At 29.0% G+C, this 16,185-nt stretch overlaps 1 protein-coding gene across 2 annotated transcripts in view; it reads right to left on the reverse strand.

The window, feature by feature from the left end:
• Nucleotides 1-15,540, reverse strand: part of galene (potassium two pore domain channel subfamily K member galene) — a 252,063-nt gene extending 236,523 nt beyond the window's left edge. For both annotated transcript variants that reach the window (XM_088188728.1, XM_088188727.1), the window contains exon 1: nt 15,264-15,540. The gene's annotated coding sequence lies outside the window, so the exon portion shown is untranslated. The remainder of the gene's footprint in view (nt 1-15,263) is intronic.
• Nucleotides 15,541-16,185: the final 645 nt, after the last annotated feature.

Raw genomic sequence — 16,185 nt, forward strand, 5'->3', positions numbered from 1 at the left:
GACAAATATATTTAGCTAAATCTACAAGACAACATAGTGCAAAAGATTGCTTACAATATTTTTTAATATATTACCTAACACTAATACTACAATAATCATTTTATAGAGTTCAACATATCAATGAGTTGTACTGAAATCAAACAGCTACTGTTATGCTTGTACTACACTCTCTGGAAATTGTCCGAACCGAAGTTCAACTGAAGTCGGTCGAGGTCGCAGACTTCCGAGTAGCGGCCACACTGCTACAAATTTCATGTCATATGCTGCTGTCACGTACAGCTGGCATATTTGCGCGTGATCGAAAAATGTGACAAATAATCGCGATTTTAAATTGTCATATTATTAAAATTACGCTACTGTGGGCACTCACCAATACAATATCAGTGAAAACTTTTCGGTCGTAAATATTCAATTTACGCAAAATCTTTGTCGGCTTTTGCAAAATGCCATAAGGCATAAAAATGATACTTCAGAATAGGAACACCACATCTGTGACTATCCTAGAATTTGTCGCCATCGATTCTAAATAAGAATTCGTTATGGTGTGACATTTATATAAACCGATCTAGGATATTCGAAAAGATTTTTTTTAACAAAATCTAGTACCACTTATTATTTTTTAATTATTTAATTTTATATAAAAAAAAACTAATAACAATATCTGTTAGAAGAATATACTATCAAAAATATAATTAATTCCTTTTGGTGCCCTAAAATATTAAGCGTCTGTTGAAGTCCCCGATAAGCATGTCGTATTATAATGCGCTGCAGCGCTCGTCATATATGTTGACCATAAGACGCCTACGCGCATACTGAAATTGAACCGAGTTACTCGTTCTATCTTAGTTTGGGAAAAACCATATCATTATCTCTCTCACTCTCGTCACTTAACACGCTAGAGAGCGGAAGGGGAAGTATCTCACGAGCTCGCGCTCGAAAGAGCAGCTCCGATCTCTTTGACTTCGGTCCGTTTGCCGACAATTTTCGGAAGCGCTCGAAGCTTGACAAGTGGACCTAAATTACCCTCACTTTACATCCCGTTCTCAGTAACCTCGGAGAACTTCCGAGAGATTTTAGAGTGGGCAGAATCGAACTCGACCGAATTAACCCACTATATTCTCCGTCCTTGGCCAACCATGGCCTACTTCCAAAGAATGTAGTGCAGGCATTAGGATTAGTAATGATTATATAAGATTAATATATTGATAAGAGTGCGACAATGTTGATTTCTATCCCCGTTACTGTTCAATATTAACTCTGAAGCATATTAATAAAGACAAAATTATCAACAACTTTAGATATGCAGATTGCAGTCTCATTAGTTAATAGTGAACAAAGATTACTTATTAAATAAATTTCACCAAGCAAATAGTAGTAAAGGTCTGCAAATTACAATTTAAATTCTGTTCTGCAAATATTTTTTTTTGAATATGCATTTTTTATCGTTATTTATGTAATATGATAACTAAAGCAATGAGAAAATTGTCAAGATATGGTTCTAGATATATCAATAAAGTGAGAAACTCGGAACAATTTAATGTTTGTGATTAGAAATATATAATTTTCCAAACAGCTAATATAAAAATATTAGTAATTTTAGCACATATCGTGAGAATTAAAACTCATTGCTTATGGAAAAATTGCAGGATGAAGATAGAAGAAGCATTTTGTAATTTTAAAAGAGTATAAAACATTGTTGCAATCTGAATTTAATAAAATATTTTAGATTATTAAAGCGTATAATAATCGATAATAACCACAATGTCATATATATATATTTTAAAGGACGCATGACTTGTGATCTATCTTAAATATATTACCGTTGACATTCTGTCTTTTACAATAAAGGTAATCCATTTTATATATTATATTTTTCGATGTATGCGAGTTATATAATATATATTATTATTTCATAGTATATGTATATAGTTTAAAACAAAGCAAAACTCACAAAAAATAGACTCGTCTATACAAGAGGATTATAAAGGTTCAAAGTCACCCCACTCCACATTACTAAAGTTTATCGATTGAAGAGAAAAACTAGTTAGTGGCTTTGCTATTTAAAATCTCATACAAAAATATACAATATTGAAAATTTGCCAACCCTGAACAGATACACATAGTAAAACCAAGACGGCCATAGTATAGAAATTACAATGTGCGTTTCCGGAAGTTTTGGCAAAGAGATCAATAAGCTCTTTCGGGATAACGGCATCATTGTCTTGTATCCTGTATCCGAATAACGAAAGGGTCAACGGTCATTTTGTCTGTTTTCAAGTTCCGTCGTTACATTAGCGTCGCCCTGCCAAAAACCAAGAGTTAATTCAAGACCGGAAACGGGTCAGTGTAATACTCGAATTATAGGAAAATACAAGAGGAAATAGACTTTGTATTTAAAGGTTATTCGAAAGAAACCCGTTTCATTTACTCAGCGCTAACCAAACTTTTTTTCCGACTGTATCGGTATTTCAGTAATATTTGTTGTTACCCACCCTAATGCTTACTTACACAAGGGCTAGAATAATGTATTCTGAAAGCTATTTGGCTTATAACTTACAAGCTTATAAGACTCGATATTTGAGTTCAATTTGCATCCTAAAAACAACAAGATGCTTTTAAATATATTATTTAATAAAATAATATCTAAACGTGCTAGTAATTGCGTAGATAGAACCCAAAAACAGAGTTCAGAGGATTTTTAAATAATTATACTTATAAACTATATTCTTAAAATTTTAGGCTACTATTTTAAGAATTGTGTAGTATGTTATTTATATTATACATTTCTTAAAATATAATGAAATTAGTTTTTCCACCTCGAGAATCTTCGCGAATCAGCGATTTAATACAAAGGATTTCTCATTGCGAAATATGTCTTCTCCGACGAATATAAAATATCTCTCACATTCTAGCACATACAACAAAGCTATTTCTTGCACAATATATCACCTGATGAATAGATGTGAATATTTACAACATAATAATTGAATTACGTTTAAAGCTTTATCCTAAAAATTGTGATTAATAAGCAACTTATTTTCATAGTTATGAGCTATGCTTTAAGAATGCTTAGTTTTCACTATAGATTAGTGCTTTAAGTCAGTGACTTATACCCAAAAGACCTGAAATTTACACCATGGCCGAGAAAAAAAATGATTTAATTATATATAATTAAAATTCCGATCGATCATCACAAATTAGATTTTTCCATATTTTCCTAACCTCACAGATAAATGTCCCTCCGTGATGAACAATTATTATATAATCTAGTTTACACACAGTAACATTTATTTATTACATATTAATACTTATTATAATGAAAGTCACTAATATACAAATTTTAATTTCAATGTGATCTTTCACTATTTATTTAGTCGTAAAGGCTCAAATCCAAATATTAAAATTAAATTTTAAAAAAATAAAATAAACTGATTTCAGTCTGGTGTCTCTCTACATACTTAGTACTAGAGACTCCAATATTTCACTTAACACGCGAGCGAGCAAAAGAGAATGTATCTCACCATACGCGCCTGGTATATACATATATATACAGCTAAGATATTTATAAAACTAAATTTAAGATATTTTTAGTCGCATATATAACAATGAACAAAAAACACTTTTTAACTGCCGAAATTCCAGAAATTAATAATATATTTGTGATTAAGGTACAACTGTATACTTTCTCAACGAATGGTATTTAATTTTTTATCTCTCTTAAAACAACATAAATTATGTTTAATTTTAAGTCTGTTTAACTTCATTTATAATGATAATATTTTTTGAGCATAACTATTTGTAGTTGCTGCAACCCATTGCTAACAATAAGCAGAGTAAGTGAGTCTTTTCGGCAGCAGGAATAATTCAAATAAGACTTGGAACTATTTTAAAATTTGTAACATCAATGCTCTATTATTTAAAAAAAGAAAATACTTTTTATTGTTCATATAAAAATATATAATATATGCTTGAACTGTATTTGCTGCAACTTTATATTTCGATTTTTCATATTTTAAAATAAAATATATTATTTTTTACAAATCGATATTTCAATAGTCTAATAAATCCTACTTAGTAGGTTTTTATTTATTTACCCAGTTGTAACGCATTGGGCTAACGTATATCATATTGCAACATACGATTTACAATAAATAAAAATCTCGATATTGTAGCTTATATAAATATTATATATGTATTTTTTAGTGAATTACAAAATTAATGTCATATGATTTACATATCCAATACAATTGACAAATATAAGTCACGCCAGCATTTTTAGATAGGATATTTTTGGCTGATTAGAATCACTTTAATCGACATAAGCAATCATTAGTGTCAAAAGAAACACAAAATAATATTTTTGGCAAAAGTCCGGAAAAAACAGTTAAATGTGCTTAGTGACTGCGTTGCCAAATCTCCAGCTGTTTGAATTATCACGGTTACACAAAAGACCATACAAAGAGGTAATAAACAATACCATATAAAAAATAAATTTATATGTAAATTATTTCCTCGGAAAATTGATTAAATGCTTATGATAAAAATACTAATACAAGAGGAAATATTTGTATCCAAGTGTCTTTTTTCAATTTATTTTCGGCAATCAAAGCATTTTCGGCATAGCATCTACTCAATAAAGTACTTTCTGCTAAAGTTGATAGGGGGCGGTGTAGACAACCCATCATTGGTTAGTGAATATAACCATAACTTTTTTATATATTTTTTAATGTTTAATTTTTTTGTGATAAAAATTAAAAAATAAAATAAAATATACAATTTCATCTCAAACCTTTACTCACTACTTTTATCTAGAATACTATTATTTTTAAAGCCTGACAGGTTTACTACAACGTGCCAAACTCGTACTAAGCAAAGCTACGCTGAGTAAGAAGACCGAGAAAGCAGCCGCTTCCCATTTCACGTCAAACCTACAGCTACAAAGTGCGAGTTTCGGAATCGACTTAAAGATTACGTGACACGTATTTATACCAATATTTTTATTATAAAATAACAATAACTTGTAAATGAATTAGTATATATTCTAAATAAAATTACGTAAATAAATAAAAATTATACTATACTTATATGTTTTTTTTTCATTGTAGCAAACAATTTGTAGTGACTCTAAGAATATATTTAAAAATAGGTTCGCATTACTTAAGTTTAATTAATATTATTATATTACATTAAGTGAGAATAAAATATAAAAAAAAATAAAAATGAGAAATATTTTGTCCAAATAAAAATTTCATTCATTAAAAATATTTTGAGGATCGCTACAGACTTTAGTTTGTGCAATGCTACATTAACTAAGTTGAATAAAATGTTGCTTTTATATTATACATCAATGATATCGTTATTATGATGGAGAGTCTGCTTTCGCTTTTCGCTCACCTTTTTCCGCATTTCCCGAGGGGGGTGTAAAAAACGAGGGTTCGCACGCGTACTTTGAGTATATAAGGTCTGAATTAGTATTTATATAACATTAATTTGAAAGAAATTTTATTGTAATTTAATTTTTAAAAGGTTGTATAAATGTTATAGGCATTAACACGCCCGACGAAATTCAAGCGGAATATAAAATTTAAATCATTACGCCATTTAAATTTTCGAAAGTGAAATGGGAAATTATTGTATCTTACTACGCGCTTAAATATCAACTGATTACAGAAAATACGAACCGATTCATTAAAATGTAAACAAACAAACAGTTATAAGTCAGTGTTTGATCTATTCATTACATCCACTATACGTGTTTATTGTGGAGAAAACTTTTGTGTAGTTCTGAATTTTGGTTGTTGTTACTCTTCAAACATGGTGTTAATTTGTATATATATGTCTATACTGCTTATGCTGCGAAACGTAATTAGATACGTTTCTTAAGCATATAAATAATTCGGAGAAATCTTCTTTCTATAATTATGTGTATTTTAATATTATACATAAAAGTAGTATACATGAACTGAAAGCTTGCATATTTATTTTCCTTGAAAAATATAATTTATTCATAATACTGGATATAATTTAAAGATTATACTGTGTGAAAATAATATTTATCTACTTTATAATTAGAAGAAATGTGAGAATTTTTATACTTTAAAAATATAAAAATAGAGAAATATTTACGAAAATATAAGCACAACTAATAACTCAAGCATATTAAGAGCTTTAGTTTAAACCAATTGTAAAGAAAGTACAATGTAAAGTGAAAACAACTCTAAAAATTGCTTAGCATTTTATTGTATTTATTTACATAGAAAAACATAATATAATTAAAGTAAAAAAAATAAGGATATAATTTAATAAAATATTTTCACGAAATTGAGATTAGAATTTCAAAAATTAGACTGAAATGTACTACAACTTTAATTAGTTTTAGAGCTTTCATCCGGATAGGTTTGGGTTTGAACACCAAATGGACGTTTCGCAACTGTCATATTAAGTTTCATAGACATTTTAAAAGGAACATATAATTTGACTAGCGCCTATCAGTTTAAATATTTTCGCTAGTTGAAAATAAGTCACTAGTGAATTTATACATCGCGCGTATTAGATAAGTTCTATATGGCAATACGTAGTAAGTTTTTTATAACGACTTATAATAAATGAGAATAGAATGAAAATTGTGGGAAAATGATTGATTGATATATTGACGATGTATGTTTTAGTATTTAAATATAAGTTAGAAAATAATATGTTAGCAGATTATTTTAATAAATATTTAATAATAAATAAAAAATGTACATAGATTTAATAATAAAAATAGAGACAATTTAAGGATAGTTAGGTATAAGAAAATGAGTACGGCCAGGGGAATAATGTACGGAGGTGTGAATTTATATAATAATATTCCTAGAACAATTCGCAAAAAATGGTAGCGGGTTTTCTAAATGGAAAAAAGAAACACCTTTGTGTATTAAGATATAAATTATAATGTTAAGTATTTTTTTATTTTCTGTTTATGTATATAGTATATTATGTATTTTATTAAATGTATGTTTAATGTAAATATTATCTATATTAACTAAATAAATAATAACAGACAGTATGCTATTTTATTATCTATATATTTCTATTATATTTAGTATAGTAGATATATACAAAAAATCTAAATAAAATAACTAGTTTAAAACTATAAAAAACATTATTTCACAGGTGACATAGTAACCCTCGAAAACGCCTGAAAGTTGATGAATAAAATATATACACCAAAAGGGATGAAAAACTGATGATCAATAAAAAAATTACAACCGTCAGATGTCAAATGCATATTTAATGTTTGACAAACAGATTACTAAATTCGATCATAAATATATCGAATGTTGCCTAAATAATCAATGAGATCGCAAGGTAACGAAATACAACACGAAAAATCTAAAAATATAAATAGATAAATAGATCAAGTAAAGGGTTACAAACACATGAAAGCACATGAATTTAATTTTTAAAGGTTGAGTGTGAATCGTGTTCGATCGTTTTCTATATAATACATTATGTAAGTTTAAAATAAAAATGGATACCTAATCTAATCGAGTTTGACGCGTGCAGGGGTCATCAACTTTTCTTGAAAAGTTGTAGTTCGATCAGTATTCAAAACGCGGTAAGCGGCACTCTCGAAAGGGACGATTGATGTAAAAGGATCGATGTGATTCTGAATAACATTACGTAGGCAGTTGTGGAAATTCATGCGAGTATATAAAGGGGGAAATAAGACGTCGACTTTTAAGGCACCGTTTTTTGTGTGCGTATAAAATCAACTCGCTAAACTTTGACGATCGCTCGGCATAAATATCGTATCTATTATAGACAGAATGTGCGTGATATTATATGTATATGGAGCTGTCGATGACGGTTGGAATATTTCATAAAGCAACTGCCTCGTGTTGAATTATAGTCGAAATATACATACATATTTGCGAAATATGTAATACATTATACATAATAAGGCGGGGATAGACGTGCTTATATAGTACGATATAAATAAAAATGAATATATTCAATTAAATTGAATGAAATGGAATCGCGAAGAGAAACTTATCGGTATTGGGATGGTGGTGTTTATTCGAAAGTTGCCTTATAATTTATTGAATAGCGTGCCATAAATTTATTCGCTATTATTTTTTTACTTAATTTAATGTAGAAAATAATATTTTTGTAACTATCGTTATTATTATTGAGTAGAACCAACCCATTACATAAATCACTAAGAGTAATTTATACTATATTATAGTTTGTTATATATTTTGAATTTATTCATAATTCATAATTATTTTTTTTAAATATTAATCAAAGTCTAAATATGTTTTAACTTCCTAATAATATTGCTATATTTTATACTAAACAACAGACCGGCTAAAATTATTTCAACAAATTATAAAGCGTAAGAATAAAAATATTTTCAGCTGTCAAACACAAGGATGTTTTTCACGATAGCTATGAAAATCTGAATGTGCATCATAATTTTATTTTAATTTGAAATGTTTTTTATTGTCTGTATTTTTACAATCATGACGCATTGGGAAAACCTATCAATTAATGATAATTAGAATTTTAATAAAAAAAAATACAATAAATATATAAATAATTGCAAAATAAAATTATTTGTATATATAGTTTATATAATTATAATTACAGTATTGCTTTCATAAATTGAACCACCCTAACACTTAACAATTGGATTACCTAATGAAGAGATTAAATCAGCAGATCTAAAAACAATTCAAAAGCTTTTAAAAATTCACAGGCATTAGAATCTTAATATCAAGTTATTCGAATATAAATCATAAAAGCTAGTTTCGGGATTCGATAAACAAAGATGAGTTTTAAACGTCTAAAACCAAAAAAAAGCTTCTTTGCTAAAATGGGACACCACCGTGAGAAATACTTTTTGCAAATTAAGTCAAAGTACTTGCCATAAAAGTGCCTTGATATAGTACAACACGTGGATTTGGGATTACCATTCAAAGCGACTATGAGCAGCCAACAGCAATATGTTTAAAAAAATACTGCTTAACGGCTGCTATTTTGTAATTGGTCGTCATACCGAAAGGGTCAAAAAATCATGAACGCGAGCAACTAACAATCGCTTTCTCAGACACTTCAGCAAAGATTGTTTTTAACACTTTACATTTATTTTACGAGCCCAAGTGCATACAATTACTCGGTTTTCGGACATTTTTTCCTTAAATTAACCGTATACACGAATTTTTAGCCACTTCTATGAGTTATAATTTATATTATAAACAAAAATATTTAATTTTCGTATGTGCTCAAATAGAATTTAATTATAAAAAAAATGTTTGAATAGAAAATTAAAACAGATGTATAGTTGATAATATTTCACACAAGACGTCATTGCAGATTTTTTAGGAGGGGGGGGCAGAAGTTGGCTAAGCAATAATCGTTTTTTAATATTTCCATGTTATCAAGATTCATAGTATTTCATTAAATGACATGTATTTTTTTGCCAAAATTCAAAATAAATAAAATCATACCATCGCTGTCATAGTAAAAACGCTTGGTTATTTAGCGTTCATATTAAAACTTTCCATAACAATATTATGATTTTTTTTTTATTTCTTGACTGTATTGCGATAGACCATTGGCGTTCCATTTAGCAAAATGTATTAAGACCATTTTTTATCGTTATATTTTTTACAAATATAACGACAACAGACAACTTAATACATTACGGTTCACTGTTTTTGCGGAATTTTAAATGTTTTGACAAAGTGTGACTTCGAATCAAAATAATTATAAATATGTACTTATTACCATCTTTCGATAAATGTTTAAATATTCTTTCCACGATATTTTTGTTCCATTATTTGCAACTCTCGAAAAAGCGTGAACGGCAAAATTTTGCTATCACGCGGAAACGCGTCAACGGACCGTAATGTGCGCTAAACGATTAAGTTAATAAATTAGTATTATATCACTATGTATAAATAAATATGAAGAGGCATTCAATGGGATGTTTTCTTTGCATGGAAATGTCGTAATATTAATAAAATACATGCAATATATAGATTTTAAATAAAAAAATATTTCATGGCGTGATCAATTCCGTGACGTAAATCCGAAATCAGTAAAATTGACAACGTCATTACTATATGGAATAAGTTATCTGGGGATACTGTAGCACTTTTCCTATCTTTATATTACAATTTAAGTAAAACCTAACGATGTTACCGCACAGATTTTTAAATATTAATAAACGATTATTGGACGCTATTCTGATACGCCTAATACGAAAAACTGATTCTTAGTAAATTGAAAGACGCAAATCAATAAGTTTTACGACCCTTTTCGCAAGTGTTTTGCAACTAATTTCACCGCAACCATTAAATATTATATTTTGAAAAAAATATATATTGAGACAGAAATGGTACACCTTTTTTGGCCAATAAAAGAGCTGTAATTATTTTTTACGTATAACGGCATATATACCAATTGTACACAACAAAAGCATACTAATTAAAAAATAAATAAGAGAAACAGACGATCTGTCGCTATTTATAAATATGAGACGCACGACAGGTATAACATAAATAAAAAAATATTTAACTATATTTTGTACCATCGATCGTCGTCGTGTAACGACACGGAATATTTTACTTAAATTTTTAAATTTAAGGTTAGTGTAAACAACAATAAAAAAATTAAGAGAGATATTAAATAATACATTTTAATAAAGATTTCCTTCTATCGATATTTTCTAGTTAAAAAATGTTTGCCTAAGCCCATGCTGTAAGATATAAAAAGAGGGAGAGTTAATTAGAAATATCTTTTGATAATTAAATGGAACATTTTTTCCATTTGACAAATAATTATCCTAAACTAAAATTATTACCACTTTCAATCAAAATTCATATTATCAGAAGCTTAGAGCTGGACGTATTAAAATATAATTGGATTACTGATTGTAAGATATTTAGGAAGTAATGGAAATCATGAACCAACCCAAAATGAAAACGTTTAAAATAGCTTGATTGAAGAGATTGAGCAATGTACAATCAAACAGTAAGCAACATTTTAAATATACATATGCATGTAAAAATAATAGGTTATATTATGAATGCCACATATTAACTTATGTAAAGTTTTCTATCTCTACCTGCATATAAGCCAAACGTCAATTAAACGAATCATTAATTTCTATTCCACCGCACACAATACTCACTGGATATGGATACACGAAACAAACTGAAAATGTTTACGATCGACCTCGAAAGCATTATGTATTTTTTTATTATCTCCCAGGCCTTTTATTAAGGTAATATACCGCTGTATATAAACAATACGATAAACATTGAGCTCAGAAAGTGTTGGTTAATTTTACCGCCGATAAAAACGATGGAAATATCGCTGCTTTCATTTTATTTCGCTTTTCACTCGAATTTAACGCTTGGCACTTTGATAAATTAACTCTTGCAGGTTAACCGCAAATTTACATCAAACTGGCACATACACACGGCTCGATTTTATTGTAAAATTAGTAATGCTTCTCTCGTAAAATTTTAATTGCAACTCCAATATCTACTGCTGTGTATGGGAGCTATGATTGCAGTAATTTAAATGTAATTAAAAACTAATTAAACTTTCATTGTACAATAAATCATGGAACTCATAAATAATCAATCAGTAAGTAGCTCTGACGTATATTTCGAATTTAATTAATTAAGTTATAATTTAATTACATGTAATTATATGTAAATCTCTATCTAATATAAAGACAAGTGAATTATTCAATATTTTTAAATACTCGTATATTTATAATAGTCAAAATCGCGAATATATTTTATGTTAAGAGTTGTGAGTATTTCAACAAAAAAAATTATAAGGGAAACTTTCTCAGAAGTACAAAATTGTATATCAAGAAATCGTGATCATCATATCACAAAAAAATATTCCTTGGTAGGATACTAATATATGTTACAGTAATTGTGTTTTTAAGTGAGAACAATTTTTTACTAGTAAAAATATAATTACACTAACTAAGCCAGTGGAAATGTATCAAACCATTAATTCATTACTTCACTTGTCAATATCTGAACATTTTGGCCTTAACTTGATTTGCTGTTTAAACCTAACCTAACCTAATTATTCGGTTAGGTTTGGGTTTGAACAGAAAATGGACGTTTCGCAACTGTCAAATTTAGTTTCAATCACAGTTGAAAGCAGCATATAATTTCACTAACGCCTATCAGCTAAATTATTTTTTTGCTTGTATAAATATATACCTACTGGTGAAAATGTATTCGGATATGATTTTTTACTGACAGGCGTATGTGTTACAACAGGGTAAATCAGTACCAACTAGTGGCATCTATATAATTATTATGTGTATTCACATGTATTGTCACTTTGAAGCAGAGACCGATTTTTATTTAAAGTGCATTTTTTATAATTAAAAAATTGAGTCTGTTGCTGGGGCTTGAACTCATGGCCTCTGGATTACTAGTTTAGACCTTACAGACTATGTTATTTATACCTTATTAAAACACAAGTAAAATATAAATTGACTGGAAATATACATATTTTAAGGTTTGCGAGTATATATAATACATGTAGGTATTACTTGAAAGCTAAATTTTGATACGAATAAAACCCAATATTCAATATTTCGGAAGTGATGCACCTGCCGTGACCACGAAATTAATTTACTCAGAAAGCGGCTTTTTAAATAATATTATATATTTATATGTACATGCATATGATTTGGCAAAAAAATATATATCAAATAAAAAATAGTAAAGGCTCGCTTCTAAAAATTATTAAACATAAATTTTGCCTAGCTCTTCATAGCTGCCGCAGAAAACACTTTGTCTGTGGCAGCTGGTAATCTGACTCATGAACGTTAAATTTAATTTTATGTAATTCTAATAAGGCACTTTATAAATAGTGGTATTTTTTAACAACAGTAAAAATATTAAAGTACAACTATAAGTGATTAAAAAAACTAGAACGAAACATAGTGGTATCGCCAATGTCTAGACTAAAAAACGATTTTTGTTTATTATATCTGTCTCGATCTACACCTACGCGATAATGACAAATTTAACGTAGAACGCTTGTTTTTTTCACCGCGTCATGTAATATTTGATATAATGCCATTTCTTATACTTATGTCATTAATAACATTATGTATTAAATTTAGAGTTCACAACTAAGCTTTAAAGTAATGTAATATGCAACATTATTCATCATATTCATATTTTTCAATGCCCCAATTTTGTTATTCATATTAAAATGTATTGCTACAAATTAATACATAAACTTAACGCAAGATTATTAGGCTCATGATGATTCAAATAATGAATAAGATGATGAAATATCCGAATATATTGGTAATTTTTTTTCTCGGTTTTTCACTGATATTAATTTATTAAACCAATTAGTGCAAAAAATCCATTAATTGTCTGTAAAATATTATTTAGTTAAAAAATAATATTTTTGTATTTTACAAAATATACATCTCTGTGCGAATTATTAATTAGTGAGGGCTATAAAAAAATATGCTTAATTTATTATTACATACTTTTGATCAAGGACGTCATTTTAGCTTTTTAATAACACCAGAGTTAAGATCAGCTGCGACTGAATTAATTTAGAAAAGTTGATGAAACATATAAAATATAGAATTTTATATAATAGCTAATAATGTTTGGAATGAATTTGCTATTCATAAAGATCGGATCCGCATCGGCGTTTGCTTTGTGCGGATTAGCATATAAATTAAATAACTAGAAATAAATTAACCGCGATCGAATTATTTGCCTGATTGAAATAAAGTCTTTGCGTCATAAAACAACAAATACAAAAACATAAAATTTTAATTTTTGAGATAAGGGTGGCTAATTCAACATTTTTCTCGTTCAATGAACAAATTCTGTGAGTTTCGGTCATAATAGGCACGCCTAATAAACATTTTATTCACAGAGATTTTTGGAAAGCGTAAAAGCAGTTTTTTGCTGTTGAGAAAAGCGTCTCATCTCGCATTTCAAAACAGAATAAAGGCGCAAAAGAATCATTGATTTTGGAGCAGCACTAGTCACTAAGGTATATTGCAAGATAAAAACGAAATCTGTGTTGCATAAATATTTTTTCCAAATTTCATATTATATAGTTTAAACAAATATTTCACGAATATTCAAACAGTCGATTCCATTTAATCGGAAAACATTGGTCCCTAAACATATTGCTGCAAATAAGCAGCTTGCTCTAATAAGCGAAGCTTAAGGTAAAATTAAAAAATAATAAATCACAGAAAAATAATATGTAATTAAGAAGTAGAATATTTAATCAAATATTCAAATATTGATATACAGTCGTGACCATTATAATGGGGCACCCTTTGCCTTAAAATTAATGCTTAATGCTCTCTCATGAAATTTAATGTTGCAATGTCTCGATTGGAGCATTTAAAACATGAGAAAATATTTATTTATTTATATAAATATTCAGCGCGTTAAAGGCGTAATAAATCAAATAGTTGTTAGTCTGCCGAACAAGTGTATACGTTACGCCAACGTTCGTGATGATCGGATATTAGGACGGATTAGGCAAATGAATTATTAAATGGACGATAAACAAAGCTTGTGCTTCTACAAATACAAAAAACACCATCGTATTGACAATTCGATGGAATGTGCTACCCAATATCGCAAGTATTCCAATACAGTGTTAAAGAATCTCTAGCTTTATCTAAAAAAACATATTTATATTCTAAAATCGTCGATATAAAGCAAAAAAATAATAAAAAATGAGACACTTCCATTTTGAATTATAATCAAAAGTTTACACCAGATACTAGAGGAGTTACACAGAACATCGACTGTGACATAGAAGACTAGAAAAGCAGCCGCTTCCCTCTTCACGTCAATTCTGGTCTAGTTACGTAGTTCAGCCCGATCTAAGACAATACGTTAGCACAATATAACCAAAAATTAATTTTCGCAAAAAAAATATCTAGCGTATTGTATAATATTAATATATTCATTACAAAAACACACTTTATTATTTATTATTACCACGAGTTGATAGCATCGGTGACGTGGTCATGATTGATTGTCCCAGTAAAAAGGACACAAACGTGGGGTTAGAGCTGACGTTATAAAGAAACGATCATTGTTTATTTACACTGTCCCTACATACCCACGCGTTGGTGACACGCGGTCAGAGAAACGATTGTCTCTTTCACGCGTCGAGTAATGTTTGGAAGGGCGCCAATTTAAGATCGATTGATATCAATGAAATCTTACTCAATTAATTAATATTTTCACAATGGTTGGTAGCACTGGTCACGTGGTCATGATGGTTGGTGTCACTGGTCCGACGGAAAAAATTGGTTCACAACTCGGCTGAGCGTCGTCACTCACTAGATGTCACTGTTGCGGGTCACGCGATTCCGTGGGCGAACCTCCGCGTCATGGCGAGCGAGTTGAGGAAACCAAACCGACGTCCACCGACGGGATTTAACACTGGCGAATGTCTATATTTATATCCAAAATATTGTGGAACGACCGAGGCGGATTGGAGGAAACGGACGCCACAATAACACTTTGTGCCACAGCGCGTCTATTATAATGCTTCAATCCTCTATTTTTAGGCTGCAAATCAAAATTAAAAATACATTAAAAATCTATCACTTAACCGCTTTCATATTTTTCACTGGTAATAATTTTATTTTTGACTATTTTTTGCGACCGCATAGCGAGCATTTGAACCATTTCATTGAGCTTTTAATACTATGCGTTAGCGGTGGCCAACTTATAATTTATTGCATGTTGAAATGTATCGACCAAATATTTCATTTAAATTAATTTCAGAAAATATTATATTTCTTTTAATGAGAATAAGCACTACAGGTAGAATTATTATAATACATTAAAATATATACCTCTCCCACTACCTATTGTGAAGATATTAGTCAATGCTTAGACTTGATAATAAACCAAAAATTATCGGTTTGAGAAAATCTAAAAAAACAGTCGCAAATCTATCCCGAAAACAATTTTTAAAATATCTCATTTTAGTGAAATTATATCGGAATACATTTTCACCGGTAGATATATATTTTTCCAGTGAAAATATAATTTATATCGCAAGTGCTAGTAAAATTATATACATTTTTATTTATTTATTTTTGACTGAAATTAAGACCATCGTAACCTAACAGGTAAC

The sequence above is a fragment of the Plectrocnemia conspersa genome, unplaced genomic scaffold, assembly GCF_051122295.1.
Source record: "Plectrocnemia conspersa isolate PC_06_02 unplaced genomic scaffold, ASM5112229v1 ptg000007l, whole genome shotgun sequence".
In the NCBI taxonomy this organism is placed as follows: Eukaryota; Metazoa; Arthropoda; class Insecta; order Trichoptera; family Polycentropodidae; genus Plectrocnemia; species Plectrocnemia conspersa.